Consider the following 20629-nt stretch of genomic DNA (forward strand, 5'->3'; position numbering starts at 1 on the left):
TTCATGTACTCTTTATATATGCTATATGCCATAGCTATATGTGAAGTATACAATATAAAACTCTTTCTTAATGATACTCAACCATTCAAAAGCTAATATTAGATTGAGTTAATCTACTCATACAACAGAACAAACCTAAATGGCCTATATAAACCTACAACCATAACCTCATTCACAATTTGCTAACCATTGAATTCATTCATCGTTAAGTCTGATTGCTTTGCCCATAAAGTGTAACATGGGAATGTATAGCAAAAATAGTAGTTGACTAAATCTAACTTTACAAAAAGCTGAGATTGATTCCACAAAGAGTACATTTTTTTAAAATAAGGAAAACATAAATTTTCGATCAACAACAATATATACCATAGAAAAAAATATTTTATGGGCTTCCCAGTGGTTCAAACAGTATAAGAGCCCATAATCCAGGAGACCCAGGCTTCATCCCTGGGTTGGGAAGATCCTCTGGAGAAGGGAATGGAAACCCACTCCAGCATTCTTGCCTGGAGAATTCCATGGACAGAGGAGTCTGATGGGCTATAGTTCACAGGGTTGCTGTGAACTGTAGAGTTGGACAGGGCTGAGCAACTAACACTTTCACTCCCACTATTAAATTAAAAGCTCTAAATCCTACTGTGATGTAGAAATGATATGTGAAGACAGAATGAAGGAATCAATATTTTAAAAGAATATCACCTTGCATTTTCAGAGAACTTTATATTTTAAAATGCTCTAATGAATACTCTCCCATTTGCATTATACTCAATTTCCAGAAATGGAAAATGGGGTACATGATTAAAATGTCATAATAATTCCATGTCAGAAGTCAACTGTGAGTCCATGACATGTTTCTCAGAGTCTCATTCAACAGCAAAGGATTGGTCAGCAGTACAGGCCAATCTGTAAGAATAAGATACATTTCTGCCAAAGGAAGTCTCTTTCTATATAAATAACAATTTCAGTGGAATTTTTTAGCATTCACAGCAACAGACATCTCTATTGATACTCTTTTATAACAATCTGTCTATATTTATGTTCTCTCTACAAACAAACCTGCTAGGCTGACAGTAATATTAGATATTTCACAGGCTGCTTTTCTTTTTTTTAACCTTTACTTCAATTCCTATTTACCCAGGTACACTTTTTTTTAAGACTTTCACTTATTTACTTGAAGATGTTGTTTTAAACTTTGGGATTTCATTAAAACAAAACTATTGCTGTTGTTCAGTCAGGTCCTACTCTTTGCGACCCTACGGACTGCAGCACACCAGGCTTCTCTGTCCTTTACTATCTCCTTGAGTTTGCTCAAACTCGTGTCCATTGAGTCAGTGATACTATCCAACCATCTCATCCTCTCTCACCCTCTTCTCCTCCTGTCCTCAATCTTTCCCGGCATGATGAGTCTTAACCAATGAGTTGGTTCTTTGAATTAGGTGGCCAAAGTAATGGAGCTTTAACTTCAGCATCAGTCCCTCCAATGAAAATTCAGGGTTGATTACCTTTAGGACCGACTGGTTTGATCTCCTTGCTGTTCAAGGGATTCTCAGGAGTCTTCTCCAGCATTACAGTTAGAAAGCATCAACTCTATGGTGCTCAGCTTTCTTTGTGGTCCAACTCTCCCATCTGTACATAACTACTGGAAAAACCACAGCCTTGACTATACCTTTGTCAGCAAAGTGATGATCCTGCTTTTTAATATCCTGCTGTCTAGGTTTGTCATAGCTTTTTTTCCAAGGAGCAAGCATCTTTTAATTTCTTGGCTGCAGTCACCATCTGCAGTGATTTTGGACTTTCATTTATTTACTTGAAAATGTTGTTTTAAACTTAAGAATTTAATTAAAGCAAAATTAGAACATCACAAAGTTCTACTAAACATGTATATAAACTTGTATTACATATTTTGTTTTGTTCGGCTTTGTTTTAATAAACTGAGGCCCAGACAGTTGTGTCTAACTCAGGGTTATCTAGTTAATTAATTAATTTTAGATACCAGACCTTACTAACTCAACCTCTTACTGGCCATTAATTTTGAAGTCAGTAAGACCTGTGTTTCTGACTTTGGCAACTTTGTGCTTCCATAAAACAGGGATAGTAACACTTACTGCAAAGAACTTTAAGGAGAATTACATGAGAAAATGCTTATAAAATTCTGAGCACAATACCTAACATGAAGTGAGTGATGAAAAAATGTTTGGAAGGTAACAGAATGCTGCTGACAGTGATAATTCAAATAAAAACTATATTTTGCAACATAAATTTCACTAAAATGTTACATAAACACAAAACGCCTAAATATATTCCTTTTAAAGCAAACATTTATGCAAAGTAAGACTCTAATCATAAATTTATCTATTATCTATCCTTGCTATCTAATCAAGGAAATGGACACTTGCTTTTTTCTAGTCTAAAAACCATTTCAAATCCATGGAATCACTTCACCATTTCTAAGAAACCTTGTATTTTGACTCAAAACTAACTATTACAACAAGAAAAAAAAATGAACAACTCAATTCAAAAACGGACAAAGGATTTCAACAAATATGTCTCCAGGGAAGATATACAAATGGTCAACAAGCACTTGAAAAGATGCTCACCATTATTAGTCATTAGGGAAATGGGTATTACCAAAAAACAAAAGCAAACAAACAAAAAGCAGAAAATGACAAGTGTTGGAGAAAATATGAAGAAATTGGACCCTTGTACACATTTGGTATGAATGTAAAACAGTGTAGCCACTATGGAAAAGTCAAATGTAGAATTACCATGTAATCTAACAGCTGCAACTCTAAGCTTATCTCTAAAAGAATATATAGCAGCACTATTCACAATAGCCAAAAGGTGTCAAGAGCCCAAATGTCCATCAACAGAAAACCAAAGTATGCTGTGTACATATAATGGATTATCTGGACTTAAACAGAAATGAAAGTCTGATACATATTACAACATAGTAGTCAGATTCTATTTTTAGCTTTGGGTCCTTTGAATTCCCCTGTACCCCTTATGGCAGCATGTCATGCAGCTATAAAGAAACTTCATCAATGTACTTTATGGAGCTGCCTGCTTTGTTTTTGGTCTCAAAGTTTCTTCTTAGTCCAGAAGATACTATTCAGTATCTCTGCCTTCTAACATGGGTCAACAGTAGACTTCTAATAATTAAGTTTTGGGGGATTCAATAGTTATACGTGGATTTTCAACTGTTTAGGGTTGGGTGGGTATTGGTGTCCCTAACCTTACATTGTTCAGGGGCCAATCATAATTACCAACCTACAAAGAAGGCACCAAAAAACGTACATACCCAGACTCATTCTCCACCCTCTGTCATTAGCCAAACCCTACTGGATACCAGAGCGAATGGAACATAGTATGTAGTCCATAAAGGTCAGCTTCCTGGAGTACAAAGTAGGATGGAGAAGGGTGAAGTAATAGTGGGGGCAAATAAAGACTATCTTGTACAACATAACCTACTACTTTACTTCACATGTCTATTTTACTATACAGAAGGAAGAATTAAAGTAAATGTATTTTTCAGTATAAATAAGAAGTTCCTGTTGCCATAAAAAGTAGGGCAATTGATGGGTTAAAAAGACAAAGGCTTTTGTTGTTATTTAAAAACAAAAGGAAACTCACACATTTTGACAAAAAGATTCAGTACACAGGCTGCCACAATCAAGAGCATTCAGTACACAGTCTGCCACAATACCCTTGCAAACACTGAGATAAAATATGAAGAAAGAAAAAAAGATCAATATAACAGAATATTAAGTGCTAAAAGAGACCTCAGAAATTTTCAAATTTTCAGTATGAGAGGAAACAAGCCAGAGAGGATGATACTTCAAGCAACTTCATCAAGATGACAAAGATATTTAGCAGCAAAGTTGGAAACAAACCAGATCCTGTAACTCTCTGTCTCATTCTCTTCCCACCATACACTATAGAAATAAAACTGGAAATGCTTCATATTCAGGAAACTGACTAGTAAACAAGTTAAATAATCACCACCCAGACTCACAGGTTAGAATGTTTCTTACAGTAGAACCCTAGGTTTCCCACAATAACAATATTCTGCCCTCTATCCTCTTAACCAAAAAATTACACTTCATGAATCCTAATACATATAGTACACACAGAACCTAGAAGCTGAACAGAGACCTTAATCTGAGCTTAAAGAAAATACGCAGTTAGGAAAGAAATTATCAGTGAATTAACAGCCATTTTCCTATAAAGCATAAAATTAAAACCTCTGGGTTAAATGTGTAATAGGAGTCATCCAATGCTTTGACAGTTGAATTGCTCCTTCAAAATCTGGGGTATACAGAAAGAATGCATATTCCATTGGTCAGGATGAACACAAAAATCACTTCTTAAGATGCACACTAATTGCATACTTAGGAAATTAACAAAATAAGAGTGCAGTATCTGGAAGACAAAGCCCATAAAATCAATTATAAAGAGAAACTAATTTTAAAAAAGGAGAGAGAAAATAAAAGTATTAAGGATTAAATTAAATTACTTATAAAAGTAAAAGCAAATTTAAGATGGCTTCTTTTCCAGAAAATAAAATATAACATCAAACCTTTGCAACTCATTTAAAAACTTTCACTCAGAAAATTTCAAAGAATACTATTATGAACATCATACCTAAACTGAACAATTAACATTTCATCTATTTTGTTCATCTATTTATCTATGTCTATCAAGTTAATTTTTAAACTCACCACTTCAAAGTTACAGACATTAAAACTCTATCCCTAAATATTTCAATAATATTTTACTATATAGCTACAATACCATTGTTAAGTATAGCAATTTCCTATATCTTCCAATACTATTAATAATACATATTCAAACTTCCATAAAACATATAGCTGGTTTTTCAAACAAGGATCCACACAAAAATGATGTATCTTTGGTATTTTCTGAAGTCTCTCTAAAATGGTTTCTTCACATATGACCTTTTTCTCCCGACAACCCTAATCTTATTAGCTATACATAACAAAATTTGGAGAAGGCAATGGCACCCCACTTCAGTACTCTTGCCTGGAAAATCCCACGGATGGAGGAGCCTGGTAGGCTGCAGTCCATGGGGTCACTAAGTCGGACACGTCTGAGTGACTTCACTTTTACTTTTCACTTTCATGCATTGGAGAAGGGAATGGCAACCCACTCCAGTGTTCTTGCCTGGAGAATCCCAGGGACGGGGGAGCCTGGTGGGCTGCCATCTGTGGGGTCAGACAGAGTCGGACACGACTGAAGTGACTTAGCAACAACATAAAATTTATCCACATCCAGTAGAATGGCATTTATTTATTATCCTTGTGCACTACTAAAGGGAACGTAAGATGGTGCAGCCACTACAAAAAATAGTATGGCAATTCTTCAAAAAATTAAACAGAATTACTATATGATTCAGCAATCCCACTCTGGTGTATATATCCAAAATAACTGAAAACAGGGACTTGAATAGGTCTTTGTACATCCATGCTCATAGCAGCACTTTTCACAACAGCCAAAAGGCAGAAGCAACCCAAGTGTTCATGACATGAATAGATAAACAAAATGTGGTGTATAAGTACAATGGAATATTACTCAGCCTTAAAAGGAACGAAATCCTGAAACATGCTACAACATGTATGAATTTTGATGACATTAGGCTAACTGAAATAAATCAGTCAGAAAAAGATCTGAGTTGTGTGTGTGTGTGTGTGCCCGCGAGCACGCCCAGGTGCTCAGTCACGCCCAACTTTGCGACCCTATGGACTACAGCCCACCAGGCTTCTCTGCCCATGGGACTTTTCAGGCAAGAATACAGAAGTGGGCTGCCATTTCCTACTCCAGGGGATCTTCCCAACCTAGGGATCAAACTTGTGTCTCTTGCCTCTTCTGTATTGTCAAGTGGACTCTTTATCAGTGAGCCACCTGGGAGGCCACATAAGGCACAAAGATAGTCAAAGTCACGGACTGAAAGCAGAACTGTGGTTGCCAGGAGTTAGATGGATGAGGCACTGGAGTTGTTATTTAGTGGACGCAGCATTTCACTTCTGCAAGATGAAATAGTTCCTGAAAGGGACGACGGTTTCACAATAACCTGAATGTACTTAATACCACTAAGTGAGAGTGAGAGTCGCTCAGTCGTGTCTGACTCTTTGTGACCCTATGGACCATACAGTCCATGGAATTCTCCAGGCCAGAATACTGGAGTGGGTAGCCTTTCCCTTCTCCAGGGGATCTTCCCAACCCAGGGGTCAAACCCAGGTCTCCTGCATTGCAGGCGGATTCTTTACCAGCCGAGCCACAAGGGAAGCACAAACTGTACACTTAAAACTGGTTAATATGGTAATTTGGGTGTGTGTGTATTCCACCACAATTCTAAAAATTGGAAAAAGAAAGAAAACTCTGATACATCCTACAACAGGCATGAGAATCTTTAGTTCAGTTCAGTTTAGTCACTCAGTCATCTCTGACTCTTTGCGACCCCATGAATTGCAGCACACCAGTCCTCCCTGTCCATCACCAACTCCTGGACTTCACTCAAACTCACGTCCATCGAGTCAGTGATGCCATCCAGCCATCTCATCTTCTGTCGTCCCCTTTTCCTCCTGCCCCCAATCCCTCCCAGCATCAGAGTCTTTTCCAATAAGAGTCAACTCTTCGCATGAGGTGGCCAAAGTACTGGAGTTTCAGCTTCAGCATCATTCCTTCCAAAGAACACCCAGGACTGATCTCCTTTAGAATGGACTGGTTGGATCTCCTTGCAGTCCAAGGGACTCTCAAGAGTCTTCTCCAATACCACAGTTCAAAAGCATCAATTCTTCGGTGCTCAGCTTTCTTCACAGTCCAACTCTCACATCCATACATGACTACTAGAAAAACCATAGCCTTGACAAGACAGACTTTTGTTAGCAAAGTAATGTCTCTGCTTTTGAATATGCTATCTAGGTTGGTCCTAACTTTCCTTCCGAGGAGTAGCGTCTTTTAATTTCATGGCTGCAATCACCATCTGCAGTGATTTTGGAGCCCAGAAAAATAAAGTCTGACATTCTTTCCACTGTTTCCCCATCTATTTCCCATGAAATGATGGGACTGGATGCCATGATCTTCCTTTTCTGAATGTTGAGCTTTAAGCCAACTTTTTCACTCTTCTCTTTCACTTTCATCAACAGGCTTTTTAGTTCCTCTTCACTTTCTGCCATAAGGGTGGTGTCATCTGCATATCTGAGGTTATTGATATTTCTCCTGGCAATCTTGATTCCAGCTTGTGCTTCTTCCAGCCCAGCGTTTCTCATGATGTACTCTGCATATAAGTTAAATACGCAGGGTGACAATATACAGCCTTGATGTACTCCTTTTCCTATTTGGAACCAGTCTATTGTTCCATGTCCAGTTCTAACTGTTGCTTTCTGATCTGCATAACCTTTAAGTCTTACATTAGGTGAAACACGTCAATCACAAAAAGGCAAATACTATATGATTCCACATACATGATGAACCTATAGCAGAAACAGAAAGTAATAAGCTGAGGCCAGAGATTGGTGGGGAGAAGGAAGGAGAGATTTATTTTTTAATGAGTATAAAAGTTTTCTGCTTGAGAAGAAGAAAAAAATTCCAGAAATGAATGGTGGTGGTAATTGCACAATAGTGCAGATACACCTTATGCTTCTCAATTGTATACTTTTAAATGTCTTTTTAAACAATAAATTTTTAAAAACAGTGGTAAAATAGACACAAAATTTACCATTTTAAGGTTATATTAAATATATTCACCACATTATGCAAACATAGCACAATCCTAATTTTTTAACAGGACACCTGAATTGTATTTCTCAAACTCTGGATTTATCTAATGGCTGCCTTGTAGCATGGTTTAAATATTTCTCTAGTCCTTTTATTTCCTATAAACTAGAAGTTACACCTAGAAGTTTGATCAGAGTAAAATTAAGTACTTCAAGCAAGAACTCTTCATAGATCATTTTGTATATTTCATAAGCCTTGGCTTAAGTTTTCTTCTTCCAGGTCTAACCTGCCATTAATAACATCAAGTCTGTCTTTCATCTCAGCCATTATAGTTTCCACCTATAGCTTTGCTTCTGTTGTTGTTCAGTTGCTAAGTCGTGTCTGACTGTGACCCCATGGACTGAAGCATGCCAGGTTCCTCTACCCTTCTTTATCTCTTGGAGTTTGCTCAAATTCATATCCATTAAGTTGGTGATGTTATCTGTACCTTCCATGTTTCTAATTAACACATTCAATCTTTCTTCTAGCTTTTTAAGCATATGGAACAGTTATAAAAAACTGTTTTACCTCCCTCTCCACTAATTCTATCACCCATGTCACTTCTGTTTCAGTTTTTCTTTTTCTTTTTCATTATGAGTCATATTTTCCTGCTCCTTTGCATGCCTAGTAATTTCTGATTGGATGCCAGACACTGTGAATTTTACATTTTTGGGTGCTGGATATTTTTGTATTCCTGAACCTATTCTTGAGCTTGGTTCTGGGACACGAATAAATTACTTGGAAAGAGTTCGACTGTTCAAGTCTCGCTTTTAAATTTTTTAGGTTAGGCCAAAGCAGTATTTAGATTAAAGCTAATTTACCTCACTACTGAGGCAAAACTGTTCGGAGTACACAAGTCCCGATTTACTTGCAGTTTGGCTCTTTGTGGTTTCCATTACCCATGGTCAACACTGACCCAAGAATATTAAATGCAAAATTCCAGAAATAAACAATTCAGAAGTTTTAAATTGTGTGCTCTTCTGAGTAGCCTGATTAAAAATCTCACTGTCGTGTTCCATGCCCCATTCGCTGTCCTGCCAGCTCCCCATGTGAATCATCCTTTTGATTGCCTTATTTGATCCTCAATAACTCTGAGGTTTCTCTTGATTCCAAAGCCATTGCTCTTAACCATTATGCTTCCTTACCATTTCAGGAATTATTAGGATAGAAAGTCAAATGATATCAACCTTAAGTTGAAAATCAAATTATGAAACTACTTAATTCAAATGCTATCACAGATTACAGGCCTGAGAAAATTGGTAATGCTGCTTTATTTGAAACACATTACAATAGAATCTACTTGATCATTTTTAAAAACACAATTTTCAAATCTAAAAGGAAGTTTTATTTGAACAAGGAAAGGACATGATTGAAATGAAAATGAACTATCACCAGAAACTAGAAAATGTAGATTTAAGTGTATTTATAGTATTCACAACAGTTCTGTCAAATAGAATATGTCAGGATGAAAGAAAGGTTTCCTATCTGCACTGTTCAATACAGTAGCCACTAGTTATCTGTGGCTACTGAGCATCTGAAGCGTCTTTAGTAAAAGTAATAAACTGATTTTTAATTTTAATTATCATAAAATTTAGTTATAAGTCATCTGTCTCCACCACTAGACTGTGAGCTCCTTAATGAGTAGAATATGTTTTATTTCTCTCTTTCTAGTGCTTAGGCACATATTAGGAAAAGAAAATAATTGATGTGTGGCAGAACGTGTGGATAGAATTTTCTAGGAATGTCCAAGTAAATTCTCTAAATGCATCAGTCTGATAAAGGTTACAGAATGCAGACTTAATCTATTAAATTATATCTTACTTCTACTCTGATTTTTAAAGCAGATAAAATATCGTAATTACTCATTTATTCACCAAACGTGTTCTGAGCTTGTATATAAGACAGGTACTCTGTTGAGTGTTCAGGAGATGATGGTGAATAAGCCTTGTTTATGGCATCAAGAATCACTCATTCTCTAGGAAAATACATACAACTGCTCCACAAAATAAGAAGAGTATTTTTAAAAAAATAAATATGGGAACCACCAAGGCAAACAACCACCTGAGAGTGGAGGGAAATACACAAACTGAAGAACAACTCATTAATCTAATCTGAAGATGAATAATAACTCACCAGTTGGAAGATGGTAGGATGGTGAAGAGGCATTCTAAGTACAACAAACAGCCCAAGTAAAGGCATAATGACACAAAAAGGCACAAATCGTATGGGGAACAAAAAGTAGTTCACTATGACTAGAACATGGGAGAAGGAACAGGAAGAGAAGGTAGAGAGATGAAGTTATATTACAGCTAGATTCTAATGCCCTTCATGTGCCATGTTACAGAATGCTCATTTAATCCTACTAGGATAGTGGACAAATTTCACATGTTTAGTTTTTAAAAACGTAAACTTTAGCTTGCTGGTTTAAGTTCAATAACTCCAATGAACAAACTTTAAAATGAAAAATCTGAACTGTAAGTAGAGCTTATAAATAGACATCAGTAACTGTCTGACTCTGAACAAGCAAGATTATTAAGATAGGCATTTTAAGTTTTAAATGACCAATTTAAAACAAAATCATTTTGAAGGAAAATGCAAACCTTACTTGTATGCCTCACATGAATGATAAGGATTTATCTCTTAAAGATTTCCATGAAGTTTTCTTTTTCTCATACTCAGTAACCCTATTTTAAATTTATTATTGTTGGCGAGGAATCCTTACAATTTGCAAAAACACAAAACTGATTACTCTGTTAGTTTAGGGGGAAAAAATTAATCCAGCTCTAGCTGATTATTTTCTCATTAATAGGGCCAACACCTCTCTGCCCAATGTAGCAGTATTTAAACTCCCACCCCCAGATCATTAATGATATTTGATGTCAATCAGTTCTCACAGTTGTTCAGTTCCACAGTTGCCTCTTCTGGTTTTTCAAGTAACATTCTAAACTGCTATCTCTTCCACCTGCAGGTGTCCAGTATATCATGTTCTCAAAGTATTACTGTTTTGCAGGAGTATTATCCTGAACTTATTTAAAAGGAACAAGCTATCTTCCTCTTACTGACCTTTACTGAGCTCAGAGTTTGTGTAAAATTTACTCAATACATTTCCCCATCCTGACATTTATACCTGAATTAAGCAATTTTTATTTTTGTGTGTTTTTTTTTATTTAAGTATAGTTGATTTACAATGTTGGGTTAGTTTCAAGTGTACAGCAAAGTGATTCAGCTATACCTAAATATATTTTTTTAAGATTCTTTCCCACTATAGGTTATTACAAGATACTGAATATAGGTCCTTGATATTTATCTATTTTATATATTAGTATGTATCTGTTTTTCCTGTGGTCATGTATGGATGTGAGAGTTGGACTGTGAAGAAGGCTGAGTGCCGAAGAATTGATGCTTTTGAACTGTGGTGTTGGAGAAGACTCTTGAGAGTCCCTTGGACCACAAGGAGATCCAACCAGTCCATTCTGAAGGAGATCAGCCCTGGGATTTCTTTGGAAGGAATGTTGCTAAAGCTGAAACTCCAGTACTTTGGCCACCTCATGCGAAGAGTTGACTCATTGGAAAAGACTCTGATGCTGGGAGGGATTGGGGGCAAGAGGAGAAGGGGACGACAGAGGATGAGATGGCTGGATGGCATCACTGACTCGATGGATGTGAGTCTGAGTGAACTCCGGGAGTTGGTGATGGACAGGGAGGCCTGGTGTGCTGCAATTCATGGGGTCGTAAAGAGTCGGACACAACTGAGCGATTGATCTGATCTGATCTGATGTATCTGTTAATCCCAAACTCCTAATTTATCTCCCCCCACCACTTCACTATCCCCTTTGGTAACCCTAAGTTTGTTACCTATGTCTGTGAGTCTATTTCTGTTTTCTAAATAAGTTAATCTATATCATTTTTTTTAGATTCCACATACAAATGGTATCATATGATACTTGTTTTTCCCTGTCCTACTTCACTTAATACAATAAACTCTAGGCCCATCCATGTTGCTGCAAATGGCATTATTTCATTCTTTTTTATGGCTGAGAAATATTCCACAATACACATACATCCCACATCTTCCTATCCATTCATCTATCGTCACCTATCAGTGAACATTTAGGTTGCTTCCATGTCTTGGCTATTATAAACAGTGCTGCTATGAACACTGGGGTGCATGCATCTTTTTGAATTAAGAGTTTTCTCCGGACGTGCATTCAGGAGTGAGATTGCTGAATCATATGGTAGTTCTACTTTGTTATTTAAGGAAACTCCATGTTGTTCTCTTCAGTGGCTGTATCAATTTACATCCCCAACGATAGTGTAGGAGGGTTCCCCTTTCTCCACACCCTCTCCAGCATCTATTATGTGTAGATTTTTAATTTTTTGGCCATGCCCTACAGTTTGCAGGATCTTAGTTCCTGGACCAGGGATTGAACTTGGGCCCATAACAGTAAAAGAGCTGAGTCCTAATCACTGGACCACCAGGGAATTCCCTAAACTTTTTAATGATGGCCATTCTGACTGGTGTGAGGTGATACCTCATTGTAGTTTTGATTTGCATTTCTCTAATACTTCGTGATATTGAGCATTTTTTCATGTGCCTGTTGGTCATCTGTGAGTATTCTTCAGAGAAATGTCTATTTAAGTATGCTCATTTTTCAATTGGGTTGTTTTGGGGTTTTTTTTTATATGAAGCTGTATAAGCCTAAGCAATCTTTACAAATTGGGCAGTCTGCTAATAATTGTGTAGCTTAAACAAAGTTTTCTAGTTTATTGCTATATATGCAACATGCAATTTAAAACCCGCTAAAATCCAGACAAACTGAATAAAGAACTTAATTCCTCTAACATCTATCTATTTTAAACTCTCTGGACTAAACATTCTCAAGTTGGGAAAATAAATTCTTTTTAGACATTATGTTTTGTTATTGTCACTGTTAACAATCACATTTAGGGACTTCCCTGGTGGTTCAGCAGCCTAGACTCTGTGATCCCGATGCAGGGGGCCTGGGTTTGGTCCCTGATCAGGGAACTGGTTCCCACATGGCGCAACTAAAATTCCATGTGCCACAACTAAAAAAGGTCCCGTGTGCCACAGCTGAGACCTGGCGTGGCCAAATAAATACATAAATAATTGAAAAACACAACAATCACATTTATGAGAATCTGCTAAATTCCAGGCACTTGGCATATATTAATTAATCCTTAAAAAATCCCTATGAGATATTACTATTTTCATTGCAAATAAACTCAAATTCTGAGAGATTAAGTAACTTACTCAACATCAAGAAGTGTTGGAGTTGAGTTTTAGAATAGAGACCTGTCTGCCTAAACTAAAGCCTGTGCCACCAATGTTAGCAAGTACAGTTCAAACAACCACTCAATTGAGCTACTAACATCTTCTAAATGAAAACAAGAAAGTGGAGTAAACAATACGCTGCATCAATTATATTTGCTCTTAAAATATAATGAATCATCAGAATAATCCATGAAGATACAAAACAAGATACTAATGTTAACTATAATTTTAAAGTTAACACTCAGTAACAGCAATTAGTGACAATTATTTATTTCTTAAACAATGCTCAAAATTAAGTAGTTTATATACAGATTTTTAAATATGAAATAATTAAAGAATCAAGTATGTAATCATATTTACTACATATACTTAAATACTTAAAACATTTATTTACTATTTATGAACTGCAGTTTATATAATCAAGTTCACACACAACAAAAAATGCTTACCAATAATCAATTTTAACAAACTGGCCAAATATACAACATATTTAAAGTTGGAAAATCTGAGTACTCCAGAGCATGGGTACTTATACATGTAATAACAATACAAATAGGTGCACTCAAAGAGTTCAAATTTCAAGTTCTATAAATTAATAGTAGACATTTTAAAAAGGAAAAATCAACATGCAAACTGTAAAAAATAATTTATATTGGGAAAGGAAAGCAGTTAATTTTTTTAAATACATGTAAAATTATTTTAGTGAACATCTGCTATTACTACCTGCCCAGCAATCTTTCTCCCTTCTCCAGGAAATGACACTTCAATTTTCCTTTGGGAACTATATGTCACCTACCCTTAATTCATGTGCTTTTAAACTGTATCTCCCTCCATCCTACTCCACAGTTGGAAGAAGATCCAATTCTGACCACCCACGGCATTCCATCTGTCTGGTCACAGAGATTGTCTCTAGGATGAGCGATGACCCAAGTAAGGCCACAGAGTAGTTTGCTATTGTAACAGAATTCTATTATAATAGAATCAGAAAAAGGGAAATTTTCTCTCTTCTGGAGTTTCTGAGGTTGTAGGATGTAAGCCCAGTGCTATCAATGCCATCTTTCCCAGGGAGTCTGACCCCAAACTCAACTTCTCCACACTGATGCCCAACCCAAAGCAAGAGGAAGTAGTGGTTACTTGTTGGCATGGGAAAAGATAAATTAGGATTTCAAGTTTCAGTGTTGTATTTCTTATAATGTTTCTGTTTTTCAAAAATAAATGCATATTACTTTTATAATAGGAAATATAAAATATTTAAAAATACTACCCCTGTATTTTCTTCTCAACTCTTCTGAGATAGCAATATTTAATGTCTTAAAAAGCATTAGTAATTTTCTCAGAATTTACTTAAGTGAGTAAAAATCTACTTAAAAAGAATAGACTTTTTCCCTTAGCATAAAATCAAGCCATTTTCCTTTCTGGTGGGGGAAAAAAAAAGTTGTGAGTAAACTTTTTAAAAAGTTAGTTCTCTTTTAAAGGAAATATTAAAAAAAAATTATACTCAAGGGCAGTCCAGTGGTTAAGACTCCATGCTTCCAACGTAAGGGGCGCAGGTTCTATCCCTGGCTGGGGACCTAAGATCCCACATGCCACATGACGTGGCCAAACAAAATGTGGAAAAAAATTGGTAAACATTTAGCAAGTGTCGCAGTCATTGTAAAAATTGGTCAAGATGGAAAAAGTGGCCAAATTAGGTGTAATAACTTTGTCAATTACTCAGTCCTATATTTCTGAATAATATAAAATCTGAAGGGTCAATTAAGTCTTTCAGTTATTATTTTACATAATACTGCATTATAGGATAAATTACATACCATGGTTAAACACAGGAAAGTCAGTCTCAAGAGTTACCTCTTGGGAATGCAAAGTCTATGCTACACAGTAAATGTTCTCTAGATTATAAACGAAGATAGCAATACACTCTTTTGTTCTCTTGCTCATATTAGTTTCTGTCATTTTCCTTTTCTCCCCAGGTACACAACCAACCCCTGAATCTTTACTTTTTGTTAGCATTACTTTGTGTCTTATAACCTTCAGTAAGGTCACTGAGGGTTTCCTATGTGGTTCAGTGGTAGAGAATCCGCCAGCAATGCAGGAGACACAGGTTAAATACCTGGGTCTGGAAGATCCCCTGGAGAAGGAAATGGCAACTCCCTCCAGTAATCTCGCCTGGAAAATCCTATGGACATAAGAGCCTGGTGAGCTACAGTCCATGGGGTCTCAAAGAGTCCCACACAACTGAGCTACTAAAAGGACACTGAGAGCAGCTGGAAGCCAGAGCCACGTTTTCACAAACAAGGGAGTGAGTTCTAAAAAGGTTTTAGGATGAGACAATATTTAAGAAGCTCAACACCGTAGGCAACGCCAAGAGGATAATGGGACGGTCAACGTGGCCAACACCTAAGTCTCAAGATGCTGACATTTTATTAATTTGTCATATCGTTTAATGAAACCTAAACTCTCCAACAGCTATCAACCCCAAACTGTTTCATTCCTTTCTCTTGCTAGATCACGTGCACCTGTGACTCAAAGGAATATTTTACCATAAACAAAGGTATACCTGAGAAACTGCCCCCAAATTCACAGACACATCTACTTATAAAACAGAAAGTAAATATGTCTTTCCAAGTACCACAAAGAGAATAAAGTATTTTACTCTAGTCCTAACTATAAACTGGTTATTCTACATATACGCGCAAGTATCTACAATACTTTTTAGGCATCTGAAAGAGAAGATAAAGAAACCATACTACTACACAGGGAGGAACTCAAAAAGTAGTTCGGTTTAAACTCTTCTTCCAACATTTTTACACTGAGTCAATAACGCCCGGCTCATTCTCAAAACATCGTATTGCGGACCAGGATAGGATAGTGAGAAGGAAACTTGAGAGGGAATGGGTAAGACACTGGGAAAGATAAAAACTGAACGGTCCAGGAAACCTGCACTTTGTTTTGTCCCTTCAGGTCCCCATTTATTTTTCCACTTTTTTCATTTCAGTGATTAAAACTTCCCCTCATCAGAGACCTAACTATAAGCTCCCCACCCACTTCCAACCACATCCCCAGATGCCAAGGATGGTCCCTGGTCGCCTGTGAGAAGAGGGACGTCGGCGCTCAACTGAACCCTGCCGCTGGGAACTCGGAAGTAGAAGTTCTCCCGGGACAGGCAGAAGGGACTGGGAGAAGTGAAGGAAAGCTGAGGAAGCGAAGCAGGCAGGACTAAGGACTGGTCTCAAGCCCCAGTCTGGACACATCAGGGGGAGACAGCTGTCCCGCTCGACCAGAGAAGTCGCCTGACCCCAAAGCAGACAAACGGCTGGCCCCAGAGGTCTGGTCTCTAAAGCTGTTTCGCATCCGCCTTCCTTTCGTCTTCCCTAAAAGGCTGTCTCCTCAAACCTTCACAGTCCCAGGACTCACCCGTCCACGCCTGAGCTGCAGTTGCTTCTCCGTCAAAGCCGCCCACCTCCGAACACCATGGAGACGAAGAAACAGCCAAGACAAGCCTCCACTTCCACCACCCACCCTCACGTGACTCTCCTAGTCGCTGGGCCTTTCGGGATCGTGGTGAAATACGTGTGGGACGAGCACGGAGGAAAAGGGGTGGGGAGAGGCCCGGAAGCAGCCCGCCCCGCCCGGACCCCGCCCCGGCCTCGGGCCCCGCCCTAGCCTCGGCTCCGCCCCCCGCAGTATTTAGGAGCGAAGGTAGGCTGTCACCGAGACGCTCGCTGGTTTTTGCTCTGTGCATTCTACCTCTATCGCCCTCACTCCCCGACACACAAGTATAGGAATCTGTTAAAAAGATTTATTGTGCCTGTTGCCACCTCGTTGATACCTTTTTCGTGCTGGCTAAGCAAAAAGGAGTCAGTGAAAAGAGAACTGGACCACAGTGAGTTGGAAATTATTTTCGAGCTGCATTTAGATTTAGGCATCTGATAAAATTTGCCTATTTCCTGATTTTGAAGTTTTTTTTTCAACTTAAAAAACCTCCTCACCGCTTCTTTTACTCTTAGTTTTTGTGTTTTTTTTTTAAGTGTTCTCTTTGCAAACTAATGTTGTTGAAGAGTTTCGTCACTAACCTACTAGTAGCATGTTTTTTTCTGATGTTCTATCAGAACTGAGGATGGAGAGGGGTCCCCTCTTCTGCTGTGGAAACAGAATGACAGTATTTTGATTATGATGTGAGAGAAGTTTTAAAGAAAAGTTTCTTCAAAAATTTCCTTAAAGCTGTAGAAAAAGCTACAACAAATAGAACTATTAATATCATTGGATTCGGTGAAGTAAGTAGAACAGCTATTTTCTGCATTTCTTCTCAGAGGACTGTCCCTCCGCGCTACCCTAAGAATGACACATTATTGTGTTCACGGCACTGTGCTCGGAATTTACAAGCAACCCAATGTTTGTTTACAACCATCCTGCTGATAAAAACTTTTTATTCAATTGCAGGCTAAGACCCCAAGGTAATGAGCAAATGCTAGAGCTGGCACAGACCTAATCTAAAGATCACCAAGGACGTCTTAAGCAGTTTTCTTCAATCTGCTGTCCTCTGGATCCGCTTGCCTCAGGAGTTAGGAATCTTGGCTGATTTGCTTCTTAACTATCAAAATGTGCCTTTTTTGTATTTCTATTTAGAGCCTGTTATCTGTTAAGTGAAAAATCTAATAAAGACATCCTTCCCCGTTTACTAGAAGGCACTTAGCATGGTATCCTTCTCAGGCAGCCCATCCATTCACGCTGATGATGGGCATTTCAAGTTGTGTCATAGGTTACTATCAAAAAACACTTTGGGGCTCATGGAATCTTAACTGGTAGCTCGGTCAAGTGTTTCTCAGAATAAGAAAAAGAAAGTTATCAATACATAAATTTTGGACAAAGATCAGTTATTAAGAATTGGTAAAATTCAATCCTGGTTTTAGTCAAAATTTGTCTAGGGACTTCCTTGGCTGTCCAGTGGTTAAGACTCACAGCTTCCAGTCTTCCTGCAGGAGCAGGGGTTGATCCCCAGTGGGGGAACTAGGATTTCATGTGCTATGTGGTCCAGCCAAGAAAAAAAAAGGTCTAAATTTGTCTATATAAAACTGAATAACCTGTTAAGCTAATTATTAAATGTCATGTAAAAACATAAGTCACTGATCTTAAACTTTTTAGTTTCAGGACCCCTTTACACTCTTAAAAATTATTAAGAACTCCAACAACTTTTATGTGTTATAACTATCAATACTTGTCATGTTTTAGAAATTAAAACTTGAAATTTTTAATTTTTTTAGTCATTAAAAAGAGCACATTGTATGTTGACATAAATAGATATTTTAAAATAATAACTATATTTTTAGTGCATCATGGTTTTACATTTTTGTTAAATTTTTAATGTGTGGTTTGTAGAAATAAGATGATTCTCATATCTTTTCTTCTTTAATCTGTTTCCATGAGTGTATCTGTGCACACTTAAGTCAATCAGTCGTGTCTGACTCTTTGCAACCCCATGGGCTGTAGCCTGCCAGACTCCTCTGTCCATGGGGATTCTCCAGACAAGAATACTGGAGTGGGTTGCCATGCCCTCTTCCAGGGTATCTTCCCAACCCAGGAATTGAACCCGGGTCTCCTGCATTGCAGGTGGATTTTTTACCCACTGAGCTACCAGCAAAGCCTAATCTGTTTCCGTATCAGTCATCAAATAGCCACTGGAAAGCTCCACTGTACACTGAGAGAATGAAAGTGATAAAGGCAAATTACAGCTTATTATTATTAGGAAAAAACTCTTGCCCTTACAGATCACCAGAAAGGACTCAGGAAACCCCCAGGAGTCCATGAACCATACTTTGAGAAGTCTGTTTTAAACCATACAAATGTCAGCTACTTTAAAAAACAAACAAACAAACAAAAGCTATCATCAAGCAGAACATTTAGGGGAAAGAGGGACAATACAGAAGAGACAATACAAACAATTTGCAAACTAGACCAACCTTGTAAACGTGAGTACTCTTTCTCCATTTTCAGGAGCACAGATTAAGTTATCGAAATTCAGGGTCATAACTGAACACAGTTGGCAACCCACTCCAGTGTTCTTGCCTGGAGAATCCCAGGGACAGGGGAGCCTGGTGGGCTGCCGTCTATGGGGTCGCACAGAGTCGGACACAACTGAAGCGACTTAGCAGCAGCAGCAGCAGGAGTAACTGAACACAACTGTATTCTGCATTGGAAACCGGTACACCAATCCAATATTGTCTTTCTACCTGCCTGCTATCTAAGGTGGTTCCTGTCACATGATATATAATACCACTAAAGTAGATTTATATTCCCTGCACAAATTAAGACTCAAAGTTTGAAGTTAAAATTCTTTTCGTAAACATATATTGAATGTCTACAACATGCAGGGTTCCTAAATAGGTGCTGGGCTTATAAAATTTTATAAGCACAGTTCCTGCCCTTGGGCAACTTATATATGTATAATAAGACTTAAACCCTGGTATAAATGTATTTTTGCCACATTCAGTGGTTCCCAAATGAGTTTGATGATCAACTGTCTCAGAATTATCTGGGGAAATTTTAAAAATATGTATTCCTAGTTTAAGAGATATGATGTTAAAGGGCATCAGGATGGTGCTCAACAATTTGGATTTTTTTTTAAGTGACCCAAGTGTTTCCATATAATAATGGGTCTGGAAATGAATACAAAGTACATGCAACAAAAAATGGACTTGGTCTTTGTCCCTAGTACTGTGCTCGGTCGTGTTTGACTCTTTTGCAACCCTCTGGACTGTAGCCTGCCAGGCTCCTCTGTCCACAGGATTTTCCAGGCAAGAATACTGGAGCAGGTTGCCAGGCCCTCCTCCACGGGATCTTCCCTATCCAAGGATGGAACCCGTGTCTCTTATGTCTCCTGTCTTGGCAGGTGGATTCTTTACCACTGAGCCACCTGGAAAGCCTGTCGCTAGTAGTGTGACACGTAAAATATGATCTCTTTATTTCATCTTCAATATTTCCAAAGTGTATTATTGTTTGAAGACCTTGTTATCAAGAGACAGAGTAAATAATTTCATTCAGTTAAAATAGAAATTGACATACTTATTTCAAACATTGTATAGTTCATCTGCCTTTATCACATAAAAATAATGTGAGATATTACCATAGCAGTTTGCATCACATGACACCACTGTAAGAAGCAAAACATCTTTTGCAACAAGAATCTGATGACAAAGTGTTGTTTTATAGAGCTTTGATTAAATTCCTTTAAAATGAATGCAATGAAATGCCCCATGTTCCATTATGCTTATCTTTAGGATTCCACAGATTATAGTCTTTCAAAACTTATGCAGTTTTTCTTCATGGTTTTCTTTTGAGGATATGTTATGTTTGAGGAGCTATTGAGAGACTTATGATCCATAGTTTCTGTTGCTGTCAGTGTTCTTCGCCAATATTGTAGCCAGAATTATATTCGAGTAAATAAGACAAAATTTTAAAAACAAGCTTAATATTTCCTTCTCTCTTACCACAAAGAGGGGAATAAAAGAAATAGCTAACTGAGCCATAAATATGATTAATAAAAGTTGATATATATATATATTTCTCTTA

At 37.6% G+C, this 20629-nt stretch overlaps 1 protein-coding gene and 1 long non-coding RNA gene across 3 annotated transcripts in view; one reads left to right on the top strand and one right to left on the bottom strand.

Moving 5' to 3' along the window:
• Window positions 1–16599, bottom strand: part of MICU1 (mitochondrial calcium uptake 1) — a 216100-nt gene extending 199501 nt beyond the window's left edge. Inside the window, 1 exon segment of one of the 2 annotated variants that reach the window (NM_001075338.1) lies at window positions 16478–16563. The gene's annotated coding sequence lies outside the window, so the exon portion shown is untranslated. 2 annotated transcript variants of the gene reach the window in all.
• An 86-nt stretch (window positions 16600–16685) lies between these two features.
• Window positions 16686–17747, top strand: LOC104969716 (uncharacterized). Its single transcript, XR_003033119.2, has 2 exons — window positions 16686–17337; window positions 17504–17747. It is a non-coding gene; the product is annotated as an uncharacterized lncRNA (long non-coding RNA).
• Window positions 17748–20629: the final 2882 nt, after the last annotated feature.

The sequence above is a fragment of the Bos taurus genome, chromosome 28 (assembly GCF_002263795.3).
Source record: "Bos taurus isolate L1 Dominette 01449 registration number 42190680 breed Hereford chromosome 28, ARS-UCD2.0, whole genome shotgun sequence".
NCBI classification, from domain to species: Eukaryota; Metazoa; Chordata; class Mammalia; order Artiodactyla; family Bovidae; genus Bos; species Bos taurus.